Genomic DNA, 7750 nt, shown 5'->3' with positions numbered 1-7750 from the left:
AGAGAGCTGCGGGTCTGTAACGATCGGATGCCTGCACTCAGCCGGGCGGCGAGATGTGCCGGCCGGCGATACGACACCCACCGCGGATGATCTGCAGCAGCTGCTCCACCTGCTCCGCGCAGGCGTCCAGGAACTGGCGGCGCGACTGCTGCTGGTGTTGCGCGGCTCGTAGATGGTGGGCGTACTGGGACTCGTCTGCGGACGGCGGGCGGCGTCAGGGTGGCGCGGCGGCCGGCGTCCGTCAGCACGGTCGCCATCAGCAGCGGCGCAGCCCACACACACAGCTGGAGCCGACACACACAGCCGCCCATAAGAACCGTACCGCCGGCAGCCCGATGATGTTCGATATTTACGGTCAGCGTCGAGCGCGATAACCAGCATCTGGGACACGTCCTTATGGCGGCAGACATCTATTACGGGGCAAGTTACATCTCTCAAAGCTACAACAGGGCGCATGCGTTACGGGGCCATTGCTCTCGCATTCGACGCACTTCACCTGAAACACGTAGATCGCTGACGATTGAGCGATAACCAAAGCACACACGCAGCACGAGCAAACGCCACGGGCAGGCACGCTACGGCAAACACGGCGCACAAAACACCGCGCGCGCGATTAAGAGCGCGCGCGGCCCACATGTCGGCGGGTCGGGACCACACAGGAGGCGGCCGGGCCAGGCGAGCCCCGCCGCGACGTCACCGGCCGACACTGGGCCGGGCCGCACAGTGGCCGCGCCGCGCCGCCGCCGGCCGGTTGGTCGGGCCCTCTGCAGCGTGGGTGACCCTCGGCGGCCGGCCGCGTTACCGGACATGCGTCTCAATCGCGCTACAAACGCGCCTCCAAGGCTGAATCCCTGCTGACAACAGGCGCAGAACGAGCCGGGCGAGGCGCCGGCCGACCGTTAACAGCGTGCACGTGCCGGCCGGCCGCCTGGCCGGCGAGCCGCGCAGCGGATCGGCGCCGCCGCTTAACGGATCGGGCATGGACGACTGCCAGCGAAAGTAGAGGGGGTCCCCGCCAGGTTGAGCGAAGTCTGCAGGTTCGTGAGAGCCGGACCGAAAACCATCGTTCCAAAGCTGTCCCCTGTTCCTGTCACCTGCTCACGGACCGACGACCGCACTCGTCCCGGCTGTTCTCTAACCTACTGGGGAACGCCACCGCAGCGGGGCGACTGACCCGACCGCGTCAGCAGAGCTGTGTCACGACCCGGGCCGGCCGCTGAGCTCCGTGCCGAGGGGGCAGCACAGCACGCGCCAGAGCCGGCCCGGGCGTGGCCGCTGTCAGCACCGAGTCGGTGTGACGCCCGGCCGCCCCAGGCCTGGAGACGGTCGTGGGTCGGCCCCCTGCGGCCGGCGCACGGAAGCTGTGGGCAGATAGCGGCCGGCGCCGGCAGGGGCGGAAGGAAAGGCGGCACCTCCGGGACGCATCGCCGGCTTATTATAGCCGCCACGCGTGTGTGTGTCATTGGGGTTTTACGACACACTCAGCTGCTGAGACTATATGGCGTCGCCTGCCTCTCACCCTGGCAGGAAGGACGGGCACCGCGGGGAATCGAACCCCGTACCTTCGGTTTCCCACACGCGCAGTGGTTAACGCAGGGGCGTTACCCACTACCCTACCGGCACCCGCCACGCGTCACGCCACAGCACGCCACGGGGCTATCACATCCCCGTGACGCGGGACGCCCCGGCGACGTCGCGTGCGGTCCGCCGGCGGCTGACGCAGCGTGCGATGCTCCCCGGCAGCTGACGCAGCGTGCGATGCTCCCCGGAGGCTGACGCAGCGTGGGATGCTCCCCGGAGGCTGACGCAGCGTGGGATGCTCCCCGGAGGCTCCCCGCTGACGCAGCGTGCGACGCTCCCCGGAGGCTCCCCGCTGACGCAGCGTGCGATGCTCCCCGGAGGCTGACGCAGCGTGCGATGCTCCCCGGCGGCTGACGCAGCGTGCGATGCTCCCCGGAGGCTGACGCAGCGTGCGATGCTCCCCGGAGCCTCCCCGCTGACGCAGCGTGCGACGCTCCCCGGAGGCTCCCCGCTGACGCAGCGTGCGATGCTCCCCGGAGGCTGACGCAGCGTGCGATGCTCCCCGGAGGCGTCCCCGCCCAGCCTCCGACGTCAGCCGGCATGACAGAGGTCGCCGATAGCCGCACTTCCCGCCTCTGTTCCGCTATCGCGCGCCGCCATCGCCGGCTGTCGTTAGCGTGAGCCCAGGCGATAGCGGCACTCTAACCCTGTCGTCAGCGCGACGGTCCACCACGTGTCGATGGCCCCACCTGGACCCGGTCGCACCGAGCGGCCGCCGGCCCGTGCTGGCAACTGCACCCGGGACTAGATTAAATCCACTTAGGATAGCGTGCGCTTCGTATGAAATATGTACCCCAACAAGTGTGCAAACGCTTGTTGGGGTACATGTTATATGTAAAGCGCGCAAACGGGCGTGCAAGCGCTTGTTCGGGCAACGTACTCTACTTATCCATAATGGTTCATGAATTCAGCATACGCCATGCATCAAACTAGTTAATATTGTACATGATCATGATATTGATTTTCCTGGCATTCGTCTCATATTACGTGTCACAACCAATTTGCAACTGAGCACCCAGCCTCCGAATCGATGTCGCGAAGCCCCAGGCCAGCGGTCGGCCTGTCCCTGTCGCAGTGGGGGTGCCGGCCGGGTCCGCGCGGACCGTCCGGGGGTCCGCGCGGACCCTACAGGCGGCCGGCTCCACTATCAGCCAGCCACAATAACACTGTCGCAGCGAGAGATGAGATGCCCTTGGGCCGTTTGCAGGCGCCTGATGAAGACTGAGGAGCCGAGCGGTCGCCATAAATCACCAGCCGGCCGCCGGTGATCGAGACAACGGTATCAGGGCCGGCCGGGTCGTGACGTCGCGGACGGTTCAAAGGGTCGGGCGGCGTCCGACGGAAGGCCACCGGCGCAGAAGGGCCATAAGTCCATCTCCGTCCTCGGTCGCGCCAGCCCCCCCCCCCCCTCCCTCCGCAGGTGGAGGGGGCCTCGGTCGGTCGTCCCCGGCCGCCGCCGGCCGGCCGTCACCGCTCCTGATCACACATCACGCGAGCCGCTGCGGCCGGGCCGCGAGGACCACACGGCTCCGGCGCCGCCACGTCCCAGCCACCGGGCCACCAAGGCTGCTGCGGACAGCCTCTGCGCAGCAGCGCTCCATGACGCATTTGTACAGCTCTCCGCGTTGACTTGCGCCGCGTCGGTGCACCCACCGTTAAATGCGATCCCCAAAAAGCCGCCCAGGAATGCACGTTGCCCCGGTGTGAAGCCCAGCCGGGAGCGGTCGTGAGCAGGCGCGCGAGACTCGCGCTTCGCCGCGCCAGCGCGGCGCTGCTGACAGCGGCCGCAGTGGGGCGCGCTGGGCCGGTCCGGCCCGGTGGCGGTCCGGTTCACACCGCGGACACCGGCGCTCCGTGCACCGGGCCGGCCACTATCTCCCCATCGGCGGCGGCGCCGAGCCGTGGCGGTTTGCGGCCGATCGTGCCGTGGCGCGGCCCGAGCGCGGCGCCGCCAGCCCGGCGTCGAGCCGGCCGACAGGTCGTGACAGCCGACTGCCCCGCTTCGGCGCGCCCGCGGACAGGTGCTGACCGGCGACAGGTGGCCACGGACTGGGAGCCCCCGCCGGGCCAGCAGCGGACCCTCACCTGGCGCCGAGTCGGTGGACAGGTTGTGGCTGTTGATCAGGTCGTAGCCGGTCTCGACGCCGCCTGTCGAGGAGGCCGACGTCTCGGTGGCGTCACCATCCGTGGCGCCCAGGCTGCCGCCGCCGTCCGAGCTGGGGCGACCGGTCTGCGCGACAGGAACTTCTCTTCAGCGTGCTGGAGCGGGACGCGTAGGCGTCCATCTTGGCCAGCATGCAGTCCCGCACACCTGACTCTTCTCTGCGGGCGGACGGGGATGACGTCAGCGCTTTAGTCCCATACGCCGCACGTGGTCACGGACACGGGCCTCGCGTAACATGCTTCCACCAGGCACGTGGCACACAGCCCAACACGTTTAACAACAGAGCTTAAACGAGCCGCCGGCGGAAACGTGGAGCACTGATGTGTTTGCCACCGGTCTAAACAATGGAGGAATCAAAAACAAACACTGTCAATGTCGGCTGGAAGAACCTCGTTCACAACGCCGAAATTGGTTCATAATAGCACAATACAAACGGACGTGATGGCGACGATACAAATTGTGGACTCGTTGGGGTACTTTCGTAAGATTGTGGGCGCGAATTGTGAACGCCTAATAATGCTTTTGACGGGTTGGAGCACAGGCCATCTTCGTTCCAAGCTTGTCGCTTCTCATCGAAATCAGAACTTCTTAAGAGCACGTCGCAGGTTGCTGAACGATCCCAACCACCGGAGTGCAATCTATGCAGATAGGACCTTGCCTCTGGCGAGCCTAACGACGTCTATTTCACTGGGATACATTTACATTTTTCGTTAGATATAGCGATCTTTTGAACTCGGCACCCCACTTGCGGTGGAGGCGGCCCGTCGCAGCCACACAGCGGCCCCACGTGGCGCGCTGCGAACGGCGCCCCTCCATCTGTCCGCAGGCTGACGGCCGGCCCGTATCAGACGGCCGCCACCCACGGCTGAGCTGCGACGCCGGCCGGCCCCACACCACTCCGGTCACGAGCCGTGCGCGCGCGCGCGCGCCGGCGCCGGTCCCGCGCTCCATCTCGCCCCGTGGTTATGTCAGCTCCGGGGTGCAACCTCTGCCGCAGCTGCTGCCCGCCAGCATGACTGATCACCGCCGCCGCCTGAGCGACGCCGACAGATGGCTTCGTCAGGCCACGCAATAGCAGGCAAAACAGTGAGCGAGCCACGCAGCGGGATGGAGTGAGGCGGCGGCAGCGCGATGTCGCAGAGGTGACCCTTCGCCGCCTTGCCGCGCCGGAGCTTGGTCAACAGCGGGCGCGGGGCGCGGCGGCGCCGGACCCACCTTGGCCGACGACAGCGTCGAAGTCACGCAGCGCAGAGTCGTACAGAGTCACGGCGTCTTCGTACATGCCCTCGAGGTCCTGCTCCGTGGCGCGCGTCACCGTTCCGATGGCCCTCTGCAACAGAACGCCGCGCCCGGTCAGGCACAGTCCGGAGGCGGCGGCCCACTTACGAGTCAGGGGCAGCCTGGACCGGCTGAAGAAAGGTATGGGACGAGGCCCCGCCACCGTCCCGCTGCGGACCCGTGCATGAGGTGGACAATCTGGGCCCTGACATCAGAAGCACGCTAAGCCGACGCGAAGAACATCATGATTGAACCAACATGCTGACACACGGGAGTAAGCACAACAGGCCTACGGTAATCCGGCCATCCATTCGGGTGCTTACGCCGCGCGAAACCTGGGTTAACAAAGAAAACAACGGCTGGGCAGCGTGGCAGCTGATGCTGAGAGGCGGACACTGCAGCTCCAAATAAGCAGGGGACCGGTCCGAGCGGCCCACCGCTTAGGAGCCGACCGGGGCGGGTGACGGCCGCCGGGCTGACAGCCGCGCGCCCGCACAGGGCGGCACAGGAGCTACGCGGCACCAGGCCGAGAGCGTAGACGTGCAGGAGGGACGATGAGGGGTTTGATGGCCCAGCACGGGTCAGCTAGCTACGAAGTGATAAACAGATGCGAAAATTATGGAAGGAGGGAGAGTGAGGTGGAATATATACACGCCATATGGCATGGGAAAGCCATTCGACGGCTGCCACGTCACCCGAACACATCGGGCAACTTTACTACAGTGACGACATTGACACGACCACGCCACACAAGCCATATCTATCACGGATCGGACCAGTCTAGCCCATCGGATAGGACACGCTGAGTTGTGTTCGCGTGCTGGAGTCCTACAGCACGTTTAGCAAGTCAGCAAACCGGCTGGTAGATTTCCTAAGACCTGGCCGTACCGATTAGTCGGAGTGACAGCTGATCACGTTTGTTGGTTTGTAAACTGACGGCGAATCTGGAAACCGAGTCTGGCACCAGACGTCACCAGTAAGACATCAGCCCTCGGTCGGGCATCAGTGTGTGGCAAAAATAGAATGCAAGATTCAATTTTGCGTGCATCTCAGACCGTTCACCCATACTCCAGCCCCGCAACACCAGCATAAGGTTCGTCGACACCCTTGTCAGCCGCAGCCAGCTTGGACTCGAGCATAATAACATCGCCAACCAAAACCGCCTCCAACAGCCAGCGCATGTGTCACCAATGAACGCGAACAAACGACAGCCGCTGCAGAGCGCATTTCCAGCCTCCATTAAGGCGCGACAGCTCACGGCGGCGCCGGCCATTATTCTGTGCATCGCGTCCAGTGCGACGCACGTCTCAAGGTGCCCCTCGCCCACTCCCTCTCCCCCCATCCCACCCCGCCCTCTCTTGGCCGAGTGACTCGCCGCTGTGTACAGCGCTACACAAAGGCCCAGCACCGTCAGCAGCCGTCAGAAGAACGGCACCGGTCCGCGTCCGGGCGGCGGCGCCGGTCGAGGCGAGGCATGCCGACAAAAAGTCACCCTCTAACCGGCGCACGGGGACAGCCGACCGCCAGCCGAGCCAGGCGGGCGGGGAGGGCCGCCAACGACACGGCCGCCGGCGGACGTCTTTGAGACGCGCCGCAGGCACGGGATGCGACAGTCGAACAGAACGAGCGTGGACGGAGGTGTGGGAGTGTACCCTACCCTCATCTCAAGTGTTGCAGACTCGCTTCGAAACTGTCACGTGCGTATATCATGGTCTGTCAACGTCGTGCTCCTGATCGCAAGGTACAGGTAACGAGTATCACCATTGCTTTTCCGCGGAGCCGTGCCGAAGGCCACCAACAACGTCGCACGACAACGCCACTCGTTCCTAAGGCCGCCCCAGAGCCGCCACCTGGCAACCTGGTCCAAGTCCCGGGCTGCCGACTGGACAGCGTACGTCGTACACCGCACAGCACGCCAGTATGGGCTTCCGCGCTGCCCCTGACGCGGCTGTCAGGGCTGACGCTGCTGTTGCCTCTGAGTTATGCACGCGCGCACACGTAATCGCGGTGGCGCATCCCACGCAGATAACGGGCATCGGGCCTGGAATGCGGGCGGGGATAGCTGTATGGGGCATGCCTAGACCAGCAGCTGGCGGTCCTCTTCGGCCGTCGGTTAAATGGACGGGTATTAGACGGCTATTTATCGGTAGCTATTTAAAATCCCGCCAGCAACTTCCGGCAGAGCCGCCACATCCGCTGCTGGCGGTGGGTCGGCAACGGATACATATTTTTTACTGGCACGGAGCCAAGCAGCGGCAGCCTCGTCGCACGGAGTTCACCGGGGCACCGCGCGCCACCGCAGACAGGTACGTGGACGGAGGTGGATGGCCGCCGACTGTTTCGCGCCGCCGTCGCCTGGGCGGCGCTGGCGGCGGGCCGGAGCCGGTTCACGGTGCGCGGCTCCACCCCGCCGTGACGTCACAAAGCGGCTCTGTCCGGACGGCGGCGGCTCGCCACCCCGCTCTGGCCGCCAGCTTTCGCCGTCCTGCCACAGCGCAGCGGCCGCAGCGGCCGCCCTGCCATAGCGCAGCGGCCGCCCGCCGCCGCCCTGTGCGGCACGGCGGCGGCCGGCGGCGGCCGGCCCGACAGCACTACGTGCCGCACTAACCCGCACTCTGGTCCGGTTCCGCTCGCGCGGCAGACGTGGTGGCATTTCGGGCAGACTGAATCAGAAGCAGTACTAATTACAGCTAAACGCGTTCGCTCCTTAAGTGGTACACAGACAAT

The sequence above is a fragment of the Pollicipes pollicipes genome, unplaced genomic scaffold, assembly GCF_011947565.3.
Source record: "Pollicipes pollicipes isolate AB1234 unplaced genomic scaffold, Ppol_2.1 Scaffold_3447;HRSCAF=4054_pilon_pilon_pilon, whole genome shotgun sequence".
NCBI lineage: Eukaryota > Metazoa > Arthropoda > Thecostraca > Pollicipedomorpha > Pollicipedidae > Pollicipes > Pollicipes pollicipes.
Note: the sequence above shows the minus strand (reverse complement) of the source record.